General features: G+C 48.7%; 1 protein-coding gene across 1 annotated transcript in view; it reads left to right on the top strand.

Moving 5' to 3' along the window:
- The first annotated feature begins 5,374 nt into the window (after nt 1-5,374).
- The window catches only part of SCNN1D (sodium channel epithelial 1 subunit delta), a 65,123-nt gene continuing 55,132 nt past the window's right edge, over nt 5,375-15,365 (top strand). Inside the window, exon 1 of the mRNA XM_084822102.1 lies at nt 5,375-5,448. The gene's annotated coding sequence lies outside the window, so the exon portion shown is untranslated. The remainder of the gene's footprint in view (nt 5,449-15,365) is intronic.

Here is a 15,365-nt window from a genome sequence, read left to right as displayed (position 1 = left end):
GCTGGGATTTTGCCATTTTTGTCCTCACGGATCCATCCCAGCTGGGGAGGCCTATCCAGTATATCAAGAAGGAGTCAACACTGAAGGTAAGCAAAATGTTTTCCCAGTTTGAAGGAAGATCTCCATCAGGGCCAGAGCAGTACAGGCAGCTGTCTAGGGCGGCTGATTAGAGGAACTCTCCGGGTGAGCCCACACAGTTTCCAGAGCCCACACACTTTTCTCCAACAAAGAGGCCGAAACTGGAGGAACGTTTATTTATTCCATTTCAATGCCATTCCACAGCAAAGCTGTCTTGAGGAGGAAGGACAGTTCGCCAGCCCATCTGGGATGGTACAGGATGTGGGCGGGGGGAGGTGAAGAAATGCAGCAAAATTCATTCTTGCTTGACACCACAAAACCTTACCAGCCAGCTGCCAATGCTAAGGCTGATCTGGCAGCCAGATACAGTAGAAAAGGGCGGGAGAACATAATCAGCCTGGATGCCTTGGGATGCAATCCCACGTGCCCTTGTGGAAAGTAAGGCTAACTGAACAAAGTGAGACTGACATCTGCATGCACTGCTGTGCAGTTGTGCTGTCAAAGCAGGACTTTGGTGAAGAGGTCCAGGGATTGGGGACAGAGGCCCACTCAGCAGAATGAGGCTGGCTGGGGAATGCAAGGAATTGTAGGACTTTTTCTGTCTCAACATGCATAGAATTGCACCCTAAATCTCTGAGTGAGAGGGTGGATGCACCATAGCTGAAGTGTGCATGCATGTCGATGCCTGCGCATGAACACTAAGGTGCCAGGAAACCTAGCGTTTTTTATGTTGCACCGGTTATTTTGAAGTGGCCATAGTATCTTATAGGACAACTGCAGGTTTTAAAAGACTCTATAAGTGAAAGATCCCTAACTCTATAAGTGAAAGTGCTTTTAAATCAGTTCAGGGTGGATATTACAGGGTAATTGAATATGGTGTAAAGTGGCTTTTCCCAATAGTCCAACACATCTGGGAGGCACTGAGATGCAGCAGGCTGGCATGAAGCAAGCTGGAAAAAAAGACTTTGGCAATACTTAATAGTGAGGATGGGGTGTTCGCACAAGGATTTATCAGACATAAGAATATGGGTGTTATAAGAGCATGTCACATTTTTTCCTCCACAAAATGGTGGCAGTCATCAGCTTAATTCATGAACAAAGTGAGACATGCATCCAGGTAAAACATGCACAAGTTGGGGCTATTGGTAGATGCGGTTTGCTCATTATCTGAGCATGCTTGCTATACAAGCATATCTTGATTTTCAGAATAGCTCAGCTGATTGGCTGCATTTGGACCATGGTTTAGCATTATGAGGGCAAACCTCAGCAAGCCTCAAGGACATACCCCTATTGCTCTCCTTCTCTTGCACAGCCTTAAGGAGAAGTTTAGAAGCTTCTGTTTCCATTTATAGATTAACCACAGTTTAGCATGTTGTCTGAACCCTTAACAGTGGTTAATCTTAACTGTGGTTAGTTGCAACAAGCAGTCTTTGTAAACTATGGCTTGAAGTTGGTTTATTTCCACTAGCCATAGTTAAGATTAATAAGCATAGTTTGCCCAGGTTCAGATGACACAACAAATTGTGGTTAATCCAAAACAGAAGTGAATGCTTCCAAACTCATCCTCGCAGCTGAGCTGGCGGAGAAGTAGGGAGCACATGACCCCCAGGCTCCCTGTAGCTCATTCTCAGATTGTAAACTATGGCTTACTGTGATGTCTGAACCAGCACATAGACCTGGCTGCAAAAGAGAGGATAACCCAGTGGAGGCTGGTGGCTCCGATTTTGGCAGGTAAGAACTCCAAAGGAGCTATCCAGGGTGTTGAACCCTATCCCCCAAATAGGTTCAGCACGCTGGAAAGCTCCTTTAGAGTTCTGTCTGACACTGAATGAAACCTAGAATGGGTTCACACCCCACCAAAATCGGAGCCAACAATCTCCACTGGAATAACCTATCTTAAGTGGGATTGTCTGGAAACATATGAAAATGTATTGCCCGGATTCCTTGAGCTATTTGAAGATTAACAATACCTTTAGTTTGCTAAGAGAACTTCCAAACACTGATTCTATTGTTTGCATAGTTAAAGTGCTGTCTCTCGCCTTTGCTCTCTCGCTCTCTTCCTTTTCTTTCTCTTATTTTGGTGTGTGTGAGTGTTTCTATTGCTCCTGTGACTGTGATTATCCTAATTTTGATGTTCCCAGTGGGAGGAGTTTGGATCGGTAGGGACAGAAGTGGGATCAAAAGGGGCTCAGTCTGTGGGTGAAGGAGGAAACTGTGGCTTGTTCTGTGAGTTGTTTATTTATTGAAAACAAACTTTCTTGTGTCAGTGGATATGCATTTTGTATACCAAAATAAATGTGAATGATAAACAAATGCTGTAGATCCCTCCTCTCCCCTGCATGTTTGGTAAAGATGGTGAACATTCTCTGTTAATGATCCTGGACCTGGCACCAGGGGTCAGCATCATCAGGCACTTGCCAAGGCTCAGACCCCAGTAGGGGTCCCACTTCCAGTCTCTGGAGCTTTCTGGACCTGCTCATCTCCCTCCTTGCTTTTGCTGTTTGTCACCTACCCTCCCTGAGTGAGCGAGCAGTGATAGGAGGAGGAGGAGTAGCCTCTGCACACTTTCCCCTCTCTCTCTGGGAGGTAGGGTAGTGTCATGCCTTGCTGGAGCCTGGAGGAATCTCCTCTGAGGAGAAGCTAGAGCTCCAAAGAGAAACAACACCAAGGAGCCAGCCATACCCAGAGATCTGGGAGGGCATGGGCCCTCAGTGGAGCTCACCTCTAGTCCATCCAAGCAGGAGGAGGGGAGTTCTTCCTCCGAGGTGGATGCTGGGCGACCACCTAGCCCTTCAGAGCGTTACCACCTCAGGAGGCAGGCCAGTAGGGCTCCGCTGAGAAGGAGGGCTCAGTTACAAAGGAGGATTCCTTGGGATCAAGGCCCTCCTCCTGAGTAGGACTTCTGCCAGAGGGCCTGTAACGCGTAGCAGCTGAGCCCTAGGTGGGGCTTAGGAAGTTCTGGTGATCTACGCCTTCAGATTTAGCCTAGCCAGTACTGGAATAACATCATTCTCCCAGCGACACTGCCTTGTTTTCTGGACCTTGCCTTGTGATTGACCCTCTGTGCTACTGACCCTTGGACTCCTGCTTGACTCTGCTTCCGGACTGTGCATTGTATCTGACTGCTTAACTGTGTTTTGACCTTTGTGTGTATCGTGACTACTCCTGCCTTAGCCTGATCCTATACTGGACTGAAACCTTCATGCTTGACTGTCTGCCTGCTTTGTTGCCTTCCCTTTTGGGTTGCCCTGTAATTTACCTAATTCTGAGTCTGATTCAACCATAGCAGGACAAGTAGCCACGTGCAGGGATGGCGGAGAATTCCGCCATGGATTTCAGTGAGGCCGAATGCACTGGCATTTGGCCCCCTGAAACCCGTGGTGGAACGGCCTCCCACCTCCCACCACCCCACGGAATCCCCCCAGAACGAAACTTACCTGGAGCTCTGGTGGCAGCGGTGGCTCCGGCAGCGGCGGCTGATCTTTCAGCCGGCTGCTGCGGCTGCCATTTGTGTCCTGCCAAGCTGCCTTGATAGGCTACGTAAGTATTTACGTAAATACTTACGTAGCCTATCACGGCAGCCTGGCAGGACTCAAATGGCGGCCACTATGGTGGCCACCATTTGCATCCACAGCAGCCCGGCCGCAGCTGGAACTCCGGCTGTGGACAGCCCTGGCTGGCAGCTCCGTGGAGTGGGGCCAGCCAGGGAGGATTCCAGGGGGAGGGATGGAGCGCCTCCCCCCAACCGCGAATCACACCTGCAAAAGGTAAGTGACTTTCATACATCCCTAGCCATGTGTCTTACTTTATAGCAGGCCATCCTCTATTTCAGGGGTAGGAGAAAGCACATCTCCAGATGTTTTGGATTTCAGCTCCCAGCATGCCTGACCATCGGATATGCTGGCAGGGGCTTCTGGGAGTTGAAGTCCAAAACATCGGGAGATCTAGTATCTTCTGTCCACCCTTGCTCTATTTCAAGGCATCCCTGTGGTTGAGTCCACATCCAGTTTAAAGATACAGAACCTTAAGGAAGGGGAACAAAGGCCTTGAAGTTGCTCATCAACAGTTATCACCTGGACAGCAGCAGACTAAAGCAGGCAAAACAGGTCCCCATGCCACAGTGCTCCCCACTATGGTGAGATGTATTGTGTTTCTGTTTAAATTATAGTCATTGTTTCTACATTTGCAACTAGACATGTACATTAGTACAGGGTCCCAGCCTCGTACATCTGTACGATAGAGCACTGAGAGCCCGCTGCCCCAAATCGCTAAACATCCCACTTCAAGCAACCTTTTTGTGATTTCACTGAACCAACAGACCTTGGATTCTCGGGCCACCCTTCCCCAACCTCATGCCCTCCAGGTGTGTTGGACTGCAATGCCTATCATTGCTGGCCAACATGGCTCTTGGAATGATGGGAACTGCAGTCTAACACACCTTGGAGGGCACCAGGCTGAAATACGTAGTACTAGTGTGCCGCTGATCCTCATGGCTTTTTTTAACCCCTGTGTCAGAGTGTGTGGCACCAATCGGGATCAGGACCACTGTGCATGGGTAGGGGAGATTTTAACCTTCCCATTCCATTGCTTTCTCCCCTTAAATTCACATCTACCCTGGAGGGGGCTAAAAAGCAACCTCCATTGGCACAAATTGATTTCTTTTTCCTTTGAGGGCCAAAGCAGCCGAGGGGGAAGGTTTAAGCCTCTGCTACTCACCCACACAGGTCCTGATATGGATTGAGGCTCCATGTGTTTACACTGAGGTTAAAAAACAGTGAGGATCAGCTGCACATCACATATTTAATGCAGCATCTAGTTGAGCTCTAAGTGCTGAATGAATGCCAAATTCCGACATCACCCATGTGCAAAGTAGGGAGGTGGAAAGGCCTGTTTCCTTATCACTTTCCACAGAATTAGCTTCACCGGACTGTCTCACCTGACTCAGGAAAATGTATTATTATGGGAAGGCAAGTACATGCAGGGTTATAGAGAGCAGATAACAGGAATGGTGAAAGAGCACATAACAACACCAGTACTTCTGTATGCCCCAATTTTACACAGAGAACTCTAATTTTCGGGTCCTGATAAAACACTGCCTTTTCGGGGAGATTTTAGGGAACCCTTCCAAAAATAAGTTATCAACATGAATTGCCATTCCTTGGGTTTCAGCCCCTTCCGCTGGGTCTCCGGAAGTTAGGAAGCCATCTTATATTGAGTCAAATGTGATTCTTACTGATGTCAAGACTACTCAGATTTAAAGCTTCTGTGTGGCTACTCAGAAGTAAGCAGGACCAACTGTATCCTCTGTACCAAGCCTCCATATGCCTACTCACAAGTGAGCGGAAGAATTGTCAGCATGTCTACTCAGAAGTAAGCATTAGCCTTCCTCAACTTGGGTGCCTTCCCAATGTGCTGAATTGCAGCTCCCATCATCCCCAGCCAATGGCCGTCCTCGCTGTGGGTGATGGTAGCTGTAGCTGAACACATCTGGAAGATGCACGTGGGGGGAGGCTGGTTTAGGATATGCGTGCGGAATAGCGTGCTGCTATTGTTTAACTGCTGGCAGCCAGAAACCATTGCTAATCTATCGCAAAGCGCCCAGAGACCTGCCAGTAGATGCAGATCTACTTTCTGCCCACCCCTGACCTAGTGAGTTCATCACAGAGGCTGACAAAAAAACTCCCAAAATGGGGAAAGAGCAGGTTTGATTGCTGCATGTAGCAGAGAATTCAGGAAGCTGCCAAGCTATTCTGGAGCTGTCATTGAAGGAGAGATGGCATTACCATAATTTCTCAGAATCCCTGCCCAGGCCTGCATCGGTGCAAGATTGGGGAGTGGGGGGAGGAATTGTCTGCTGAGGGACAGAACATGGCATAGAGATGAGTCAATTGACCTGGATATTCTATGTCGATCAACAGGGTGCCCTACACAAGGTTTCTATTTCCCTCACATTTAGATTTACAGTGTCATTGTTTTCTTATACCCGCGTTGTCATTTGCTGTTTCCCTAATCCTTGCTCCCATCTCGTAGTTTCGCTTATGACCACATCCCCATTTCTTAGCACATCTACGCCTTACACTGGATCGGCCTATTAGGGTGCTTCCAGATGAGGCTTTTAAATGTGCAATCAATCATCCTGGCTCATTCACTGAATTTCAGAGGGGGGTCCAGATAATGTCTTCAACTCATAACCCTCCTGTGTTTCCCCACTGCTTCTTCCACCTTTTCTCTTGCCGTAGGTAATTGGTTAAGAAAGAAAAGTCAGCATGGCTGCACAATGTCTTCTCATTGGTAGTGCTAGGAGCCCTCCGTCTGGAAATACCCCCTTTTTATTTATTTTATTTTACACTAGCAAATGGACCCTGCTTTGTATGGGTTGGAATAGCCTTCAGTTGTTCCCACCCCATCTAAGTGAAGCCACACAGCTGCCATGCTTAGGCACAGCCCTTACCATGATGCACCCCTCTAGCCCCTTGAAGGAGGGGCCTATCCACTCCATTCCTGGGGGAGCCCTGCCCCACAGAGGAGGGGAGGAGGCAGGTGTATAACTCTATCCCTCGGCCTTCTAATCTGCTCTGGCTTCAAACTGTAATGACTGCAAAGCTCTGTGCTAGTTAGGGAAGACTGCGCCTAGTGGCTGAAGATGCTACTGCAGGATTCAAGGACATGGACACATTAACATTAATTAAGGAAACGATCCTATGGCCACTAGTCAGCAGCTAGACGGCCATAGGATACGTGGTTTTCCAGGAACCGACCTCGGAGCGCGGGTTCCCGGAGAACCGCCCTTTCCCCCCTTCCGCACTGCCTTGGAAGAGGAGCGTGGAGCGGCCAGAACAGGGCATTCCAGGGCGGGGAAGGTGGGAATGCCGGTACGACACATCCTATGGGGAGGGAAGGAGGCTGGGGAGTTGCAGCTACCGGGAGTGGCAGCTGAGCAAGTGTGTGTGCGCGTGCGCATGCATGCACGTGTAACCTGGGGTGCAAGCCTCAGGCCCAGGGCAAATCTAGCCCTCCGACGTTCCCCAGATGGCCCCACCCCCTTTCCCCGGCCCCACCCCCTTTCCCCCAACAACAGATTGTTTCTGGTGGTTCCTTGGCTTTGTGCAATTTCTTCCCCAATTCTAAAAGGTGGAAATGCCTCTCCTAAGGCTCAGTTACTGGCAGTGAGAGCTTTAAGCTAAAACAGGCTGGATGTTTTGCATCTTAGCCCCACCCCCTTTGCCTTTGGCCACACCCACCACTGGCATACGGCCCCTGAGAGCTGCTCTGAAATGGAATTCGACCCTTGGGCTGAAAGAGGTTCCGCACCCCTGGTGTAAGTCATCTTCCTGCAGCTACTGCTCCCCTTCTCTCTTCCCCATGCAATCTACGTGTGCCAGTGGGCTTAAGAGCACATAAGAGGAGACCAGCTGGATGGGTTGTCAAGATAACCAGCTCTGAGTGACAGCAGCTCCCCGGGGTTTTCTTCCTCATCACACCTGATCCTTCTAACTGCAGACGCCAAGAGCAGAACAGGAGACCTTCTGCCTGCGAAACCTGTACTCTCCCACTGAGCCATGGCCACGGTTCACACCATGGCCAACCAGCTGCCCACGGGAAGCCCACAATCAGGACATGAGTGCAACAGCACCCTCCCACCCATGTTCCCCAGCAACTGGTATACACAAGCGTACTGCCTCTGATACTGGAGGTAGCACATGACCATCAGGACTAGTAGCCATTGGCCAAACTGAGGTGGCAAAGAGCCCTCTATTCCCCCATCTCCTGTGTCCCTTTCTAACCCATTTTTACATAATTTTTAGCACACCCTTCATATTGGTTCATATTTTTGCCAGAGGCTGAGATGGTAACCTAAGCCGGCTGCCAAGCCAAAGCAACTGACATCACCAGCATTCTCCGGCCATTTCAGATGCAAATGTGATGTGTCATTTCCAGTCACATGAGTGTTTTGCTCTCGGGAGCTGCTCTTTCATGTGAGCCCGAATTCTGCTGGGTAAACGCATCTGTCACCCGCATTGCGGAAGGAGGGAAAGGCAAGAGTCTTAATTGGGCAACCCATTGCCTGAAAGGTGCAAGACGGTGTACGAGGTAGCCTTTGGGTTTGCGTCATTGCCGGCATCACATCAGTTGCCGTAAGACAAGGAAGGCCTCCGTCACCTTTCAAAGGGCCATCTTGATCTCCAATCAGAGGGAAATAACTCATTGTTGGTAATGCACAAACACTGCCACAGTCTGCGTCATGGATGGCCAACTGGTAACACATGGGAAGGATCAGGACTGGGATATGATCTTGTCTGTTCCCTCCACTCCATAATGGGCCATTTGTCCAGGAGACCAAAGGCCACTGGGAGCTGTACTCCTACCTCTCAGGGAGAACATCACGGCAAGGGGGAGACCAACTTGGCCCTATCCATTCACTAGAGAAGGAGCTGCTGGCCCAGTGCTTGCTTTCTTCTTCCCTCCTCTTCCTGTTTTCCTTTCGTATCATGTCTGTTAGATTGTGAGCCTGCAGACAAGGGACTGTCTCATCTTTCAATATCTCTACAGCACCTAGACAATTTTAAGTGCATTATAAGTGTTGGTTTATTTACTGACAATTATTTTTTAGTCCTGTACCACTTCAGGCCATGGGTCCTGCTGAGTTCAGCGGAGAGTCCAGAAGCAAGGCCAAACAAAGCCAAGGACAGATCCCAGTTAGATCAGGGGTAGGCACCTTTGGGGAGACAGGAGACCACTTTCCACCCCTCTGAAGCTCCCTGCTGCCACTGCTTCACCAACATTTGGCAGTGGTGGCAGCAAAAAAATTAGGCAGCTAATCACTGACATTTGATGCCAAACCACTGCGGAGGCTTTCAGAGGACAAATTTACCTTGAAAACATGCTAATTTTGTCCTTTTAAAGCTTCCATAGTGGTTAAGTGCCTATTTTATTTGCTGCTGTCATGCCATTGGATGTTGGCAGTGCAACAGGGGCTTCGGGGGGCCGCACCAGAGGACAGGTGTTGCCTAAACTTAATTTAGGGGCTTTTTGACACAGAAGACCATTCTAATGTGAGATCTCCCAGAGGCTTTCTGAAGTGGTACAGCCCCAGCTTTTACTCCCACCCTCCAAATGGTTAAACTGGCTCTTAGTTTATGTACATGAGGCTGCATTTGAAATGCAGTTTTCCAGCTCTGCAGGGCACCAATTTGGCTTCTCAGTTATGTATCTGGGTCAAAGTCATCATCCAATTGACTGGGTGCCATGAATCATTTCACGATGCTGTTGGGCTCAGAGTTTCTGCCAATGTCTTTCTCCATTCCTAAGCAGAGGAAATGCCTCATTGACCAATGAGGAAACAACACGGTCATGAGAGAAGACAACCAGAGATCGATAGAGGCCAGGTTCTTGTGGCATTTTGACACATTTAATAAATGCACACACACACACACATACCTCCCTGAGCTATCTGAAATGTTTCCTTTCCTGAAGAAAGGGAGTGTCTTCTCAACAAAGGCATTCAGTTTGGCACCCAGGGCATCCTATCAGGAAAAAAAGGGCTCCTTTCTTCTTTGCCCAGCCAATTCTAACTAATCATCAGAAGAGCTATGATGGATCAGAATAAAGGCCCCTGAGTAACAGCTGCAGAGGAACCCAAACCTATCCTCCACGAATGTGTCTAATTCCCGTTCAAAGTCCCAATTCACACAGTGAGGAAGGATGCTTCCCAGTGACTATAGTGGACTCTAAAGTAGCTCCAGGCAGCCAAGTCTCAGGACCCCCCCTCCCAGCCACCTCTTTTGCTAAAGAAACAAGGACATCTCTGCTCCGGCTCAACATTCTGGATGCCTGTTCTGGCTGCAAGTTCATCAGCATCCCAAGTGGAAAGACCAGCCTCAGCGATGGCGGAAGGAGAGGTGTAGAAACCCCATGTCAGTTTCATCTTGACAGCGAAGAGGCTTCCCAAATTCAGGGTGGGGGTATCACTCTAATTCTGGGCCATGCCAGGGTCACCTGTTTTCACCCATAATGCATTCCTCATTAACATGCATTTTTCTTATTAACATGTTATTGAAATAGATGGTATTGTATATCATTCAGAAGCAGTTTGCTGGTGCCCTCACCCCTATCACTCCCAATTGGCATCTCACGCCAGCGTGAGCAGTTACAGTATCCAGAAAACCACCAGGAAGAAAACACCGAGCATTATGTCTGAACCAGGACTCCTGGCTTGTGTTTCCCTAACAAGCCAGACTCCGAAGCCAGGATTTGACATTAGTTTCGCACTCTCGGCTTGTTTGTTTTCCCTCTCACTTTGGCTTATTGTTTGATGCGAATGCGGCTACTGTCAATTTCACCACCCCTCACAGCAAAGGAGTTTCTCCTTTGGACTTACTACAAAGGTGAGGGGAAAGCTTGTAAGTTTGACTGCTGCTTTGTTCAACCTCTGTATGCAAATCCCAGACGTTTCACACAATGTCACACATCCCACAGTTGTCAGCCGAACAACCACGTATGTGCTTCTCTGTCCACCCTGTTAGGGGGTGATGATACACTGCAGCATTCTGTGGCACTTTAAAGACTAACTTATTTATTATGGTATAAGCTTTCCCTACAGTTCACTTCATGAGCTGCATGAAGTGTTTATCCTGAATTACAGGTATACAGGAACATAGGAAGGGTTCCTTCTTAGCCCTACCTGGAGATGCCGCGCATTGAATCTGGGACCGTCTGTACGCAAAACAAATGCTCTGCTTCTGATTTATGGTCCTTTCCTTGAACATAAGGAGCTGCCTTATACCAAGTCTGACTATTGGTCCATCCAGCTCAGTATTGTCAAATATGATTGGCAGCAGCTCTCTGGAGTTTAAGACAGTGGTTGAACCTACCAGGGGACCAAAGCTGGAACTTTCTGCATCTGCTCTACCACTGAGCTACTTGGCTGCCTTACTTAAACTCCCACATTTTGTTTTGTTTTTTACTATTTTATTTATGTGCTTCCCATGCCGTGTCATTGTGTCCTGACAAAAACAGACTGGGAAAAACTGGTCTAGTGACTCCCTTTCACTTCCTGGGAGGGGAAAGTAAAGATCTGACACCCCCCCACACACACACACACACAGAGACACACACACTCACAAAATGCCTCGTAAAATTGCAGGTCCTTGTTTTGCAAGAGGGTACCGTTTGCTCGCCGAGTCATCTGGGAATGATAACCCATTCTTTGGGGGGCATTTCCCCAGCTTTAAAGAATTGTCAGCAGCAGCACCATCCCAAAATGCTCTTGTTAGAACATGCTTGCTGTCTGATTGAATGATGCTTTATTACTACCATTTGTGCTGGCACATCTGAAAAAAATTGTCAACGCGGATGTTATCGATGAACTGTTGATCAGCAAGGAAGAGTATGTGGCGGTTGCAACAGAAATGGTGATAAGCGGAGAGTAACATACAGAAGCAGGCTTTGGGCCATCAATTTACAGCACTATCTCCCACCCATCTCTTGGCTCTTGCCACTTTGGTTATCTGCTAAGTGAATTTTCTGATGGAAATCCTTATGGCCTGTGGCTTCAGCAAAGTGGATGTTGGCAACTGGCAGACCTGAAAGAGTCTACGGAATGTCTTGATGCATCTGAGGAGATAAAAAGCTCATCCGTGGCATTTTTGTGAACTGCCCAGAGAGCTTTAGTTGTTGGGTGGTATAGAAATGGAATGAATGAATGAATGAATCTCAAGGGCTGTTTTTCTGACATTTACATGTCCTCACTGCATGCCAAAACAAGCAAAGATGAGCATCTGCCTTGCTCCAGAGAGCAGGACTAGTGCTAACAAGTGGATAACAAAGGCTAACTTATTTGGACAGGGACGGGGATTTTGGCTAAACTATTTGGATGGGATGGGGAGGATATGGCCTTCCAGAAGTCATTGGGACCACAACTCCCATCATTTCTGGCCATCGGCCATGCTATTTGGGGTTGATGGGAATTGGAGTCCAACAACATCTGGAGGTCCACCCCTATATTAGCAGAAACATCTGAATGGCGAGAGCTGTTCTGACAGTATTGGACTATCTGGACTTTCTGCATTTCATTTTCCTCTGACCCGCACTGTTTACAATCCCCCCTCAACTAGGCATGGAGGGGCTGCGGCTCAGTAAGCCAAGCGCCCGCTTTGCATGCCGAAGGTCCCACGTTCAACCTCTGGCGTCTCCAGGTAGGGCAGGGAGGGACCCCAGGTGGGGATGAGATGCTGCTGGTCAGTGTCGACAGCCCCGGGCTTGATGAAGCAATGGCCTGACTCAGTACACGGCAGCTTCTAATGTTCCTGCGATGCCAGTCAGTGGTGACAATACTGAGCATGCGTGAAGTCCCAGAGACAATCCTCGGGATTTCCAGGTAGGGATGAGTAGGGTTATCAGAGGAATCCATCCAGGGGTGGGGGGTGAAGCTCATGAGCCTTAATCAACTCGGCCCCCCAGGGTACTGCAGGAGTGCAGCCCACTTACTCACTTTCTCACAAGCCGGCCTGACTCATCTGGCATCAAGTCAGGCCAGTTCACGAATTTCCATTTTTGTCTGATTTGTGTAAAAAAGTCATTTGCGCCCTGAGCGGGCAACAGAGCAAAGGACACCTGACGATTTGTGAAACACAGATGGGATGGTTTTAACAAAACCTGTACAGCCCTGCTTTCCCTTTCACATCACAAAAAAGCAGGAAGTGCATCACTAGAAAAGAGCACAACGGAGCGGTAGAGATCTGCATAACATTTCCATATGCTAATTTATATGTATAGATGCAAATCCGGAAGCAGTGACTAGGATTTAAATAGAAATACAGTGATTTTACCATAGTGGGCAAGACTATAACCAGGTGACCTTTTGTGCTCTGCTTCTGCTGTCCTGGGCCTAGCTGTTGATGGGCACCCTCAAGGTCCCTTTTTGGGGTCCTCTGCTTTTAAACCAGACCTGCACAGTCAGTCAGTCAGATAGAAGATGTCTTCAAACAGAGGACTGTCAGGGCTCAGACCAAAGGCCTATGTAGTCCAGCATTTTGTCCCCACAGTGGCCAACCAGCTCCCTCTGGGAAACCCACAAGCAAGACATGAGCCCAATAGCACCTGCCGCTCATGCTCTCCTGCAGCTACTCTTGAGAAGCATGCTGCCTCTGACACTGGAGGTAATATGACAACAAGTAGCCATTGATTTTCCCCATGAATTTGTCTAACCCCCTTTTAAACCCATCCAGGTTGGTGACCATCACTCCATCTTGCGGTAGCAAATCCCCAGGTTTATCTGTGCACTGTGTGAAGAAGTCCTTCCCTTCATCGATCCTGAATCTCTCACTATTCAGCTTTGTTGGGTGACCTCACCGGGTTCTAGTGCTATGAGACAGGGAGAAAAATGTCTCCCTATCCCTTTCTCCTTACCACACATAATCACATATGCCTCTATCATGTTACATGTACCCCTTACTTTTTTCCCATAAGCATAAAAAGCCCCAGGCGTTTCCTTCAAGGAGAATTACTCATTTGGCTTGACCTTTGATGCACACGACCTCAGGGATTCCTGGAACATATAGAATCAGGATGTTGTAGCTCTTGTTGTCGTCGTCTTTGTCATCATCTTCTAACACTGTTCTACAGAGACAAGATGTCTTCCTCTTCCTCCTCCCTCCCCCCTCCTCCTCATTTTTCAAAGAAGAAGGGAAGGCTGCTGGACAAATGTTTGTTGCCAATGTTCTGGCCCTGCGTTTCCTGCATCAAGCACAGGGTTGGACTCTCAATAGCCTCCTCCAACAAAGTCCCCTCTAACTATAGGATTCTAAACTGAAGTCCCCTCGTGGGTATCTCCTGACTTGCCCCTTGGTGCATGCATATACTGGTATATGCACTGGTATAAAGCTGCTTACTCTGCCCTTGACATGCCTTCTGCCTGTACTAGTCCTCCTGCCAGAGGACTCCGCTCCTTTAAGGGAAGCTGCTTTATACTGAGTCAGACCATCTAGCTCAGTATTTTGTATAGACCGGCAACAGCTCTTGGTGGTGTCAGATAAAGATCTTTCCCGACCCTCCCTGGAGATGGCAGGAATTGAATCTGGTCCTCCTGCATGCGAAACAGGGGCTTTACATCCTGAGCCTTGATGGGTGCTCACAGACGAGGCTTCTATTGTGCAGCCGTAATGCCTTGTTCACAGAATATTACCGGGGGTGGGAACAGATTGAATTTGATTCGCGGTGGGGGGGAGGCGCTCCGTCCCTCCACCCCCGAATCCTGGCCGGCCGGGCCCGCATTTGCGTCCCTGCAGTCAGCCGTGATAGGCTACGTAAATGTTTACGTAGCCTATCACGGCTGAGAAAAAAAAAAAGCACGTACACAAATGGCGGCGCCCATGGGCGCCGCCATTTGTGTTCCTTATTTTGGCATGTCTAGTCAACATAAACATTTACGTAGACTACGGCAAAAATAAGGGGAACGCAAATAGCGTAGACGCTACGCTATTTGCGTTCCCCTTATTTTCGCCGTATTCTATGTAAATGTTTACGTAGACTAGACGTGCCAAAATAAGGGCGCCGCCATTTGCGTACGCGCGGTTGTTGTTATTGTTTTTTACTCAGCCGTGATAGGCTACGTAAATGTTTATGGTATTTTTAAAAAATCTAGCCGTGATAGGCTACGTAAATCTTTACGTAGCCTATCGTGTTTTTTGTTGTTGTTGTTTTAACTGGAAATGGCGGCGGCGGCAGCCGGTCAGAAGACCGGCCGCCGCCGCCGCCGCACCGCCGCCGCCAGGAGGATTCGCCCAAGGTAAGTCCAGTCCCGGGGGGGGGGGGGGCAGACCATTTTGCCACCAATTTCAGGGGGCCGAATGCGCTGGCATTCAGCCTGCCCGAGATTCATGGTGAAATTCTCTGACATCCCTACCTGCAACTGGTGTACATAGGTTCACTGCGTCTGGTACTGGAGGCAGCGTAGAGCCACCAGGACTACAAGCCATTAATAACCTTCTCTTCCAGGAAGTGATCTCATCCCCTTTTAAAGCCATCCAAAGTGGTGGCCATCACTATGTCTTGTGGTAGCGAATTCCATAGCTGAACTCTGTGCTGTGTGAAGTCGTCCTTCCTTTCATCTGTCCTGAATCTCCCGCCAGTCAGCTTCATGGGATGACCCCATCGGGTTGTACTATTATGAGAGAGGGAGAAAAATGTCTCTGTATCCACTTTCTCCACACCATTTATCATTTTGTACATCTCTATCGTGTCTCCCCTCACTCACCTTTTCTCCAGCTAAACAATCCCAGCTGTTGTAA

This window comes from Heloderma suspectum, chromosome 15, assembly GCF_057233095.1.
Source record: "Heloderma suspectum isolate Gila_16-S chromosome 15, 16-S_ref, whole genome shotgun sequence".
Lineage (NCBI taxonomy): Eukaryota > Metazoa > Chordata > Lepidosauria > Squamata > Helodermatidae > Heloderma > Heloderma suspectum.
The sequence above is the reverse complement of the archived record's forward strand: the minus strand, read 5'-3'. Positions and strand labels throughout refer to the sequence as shown.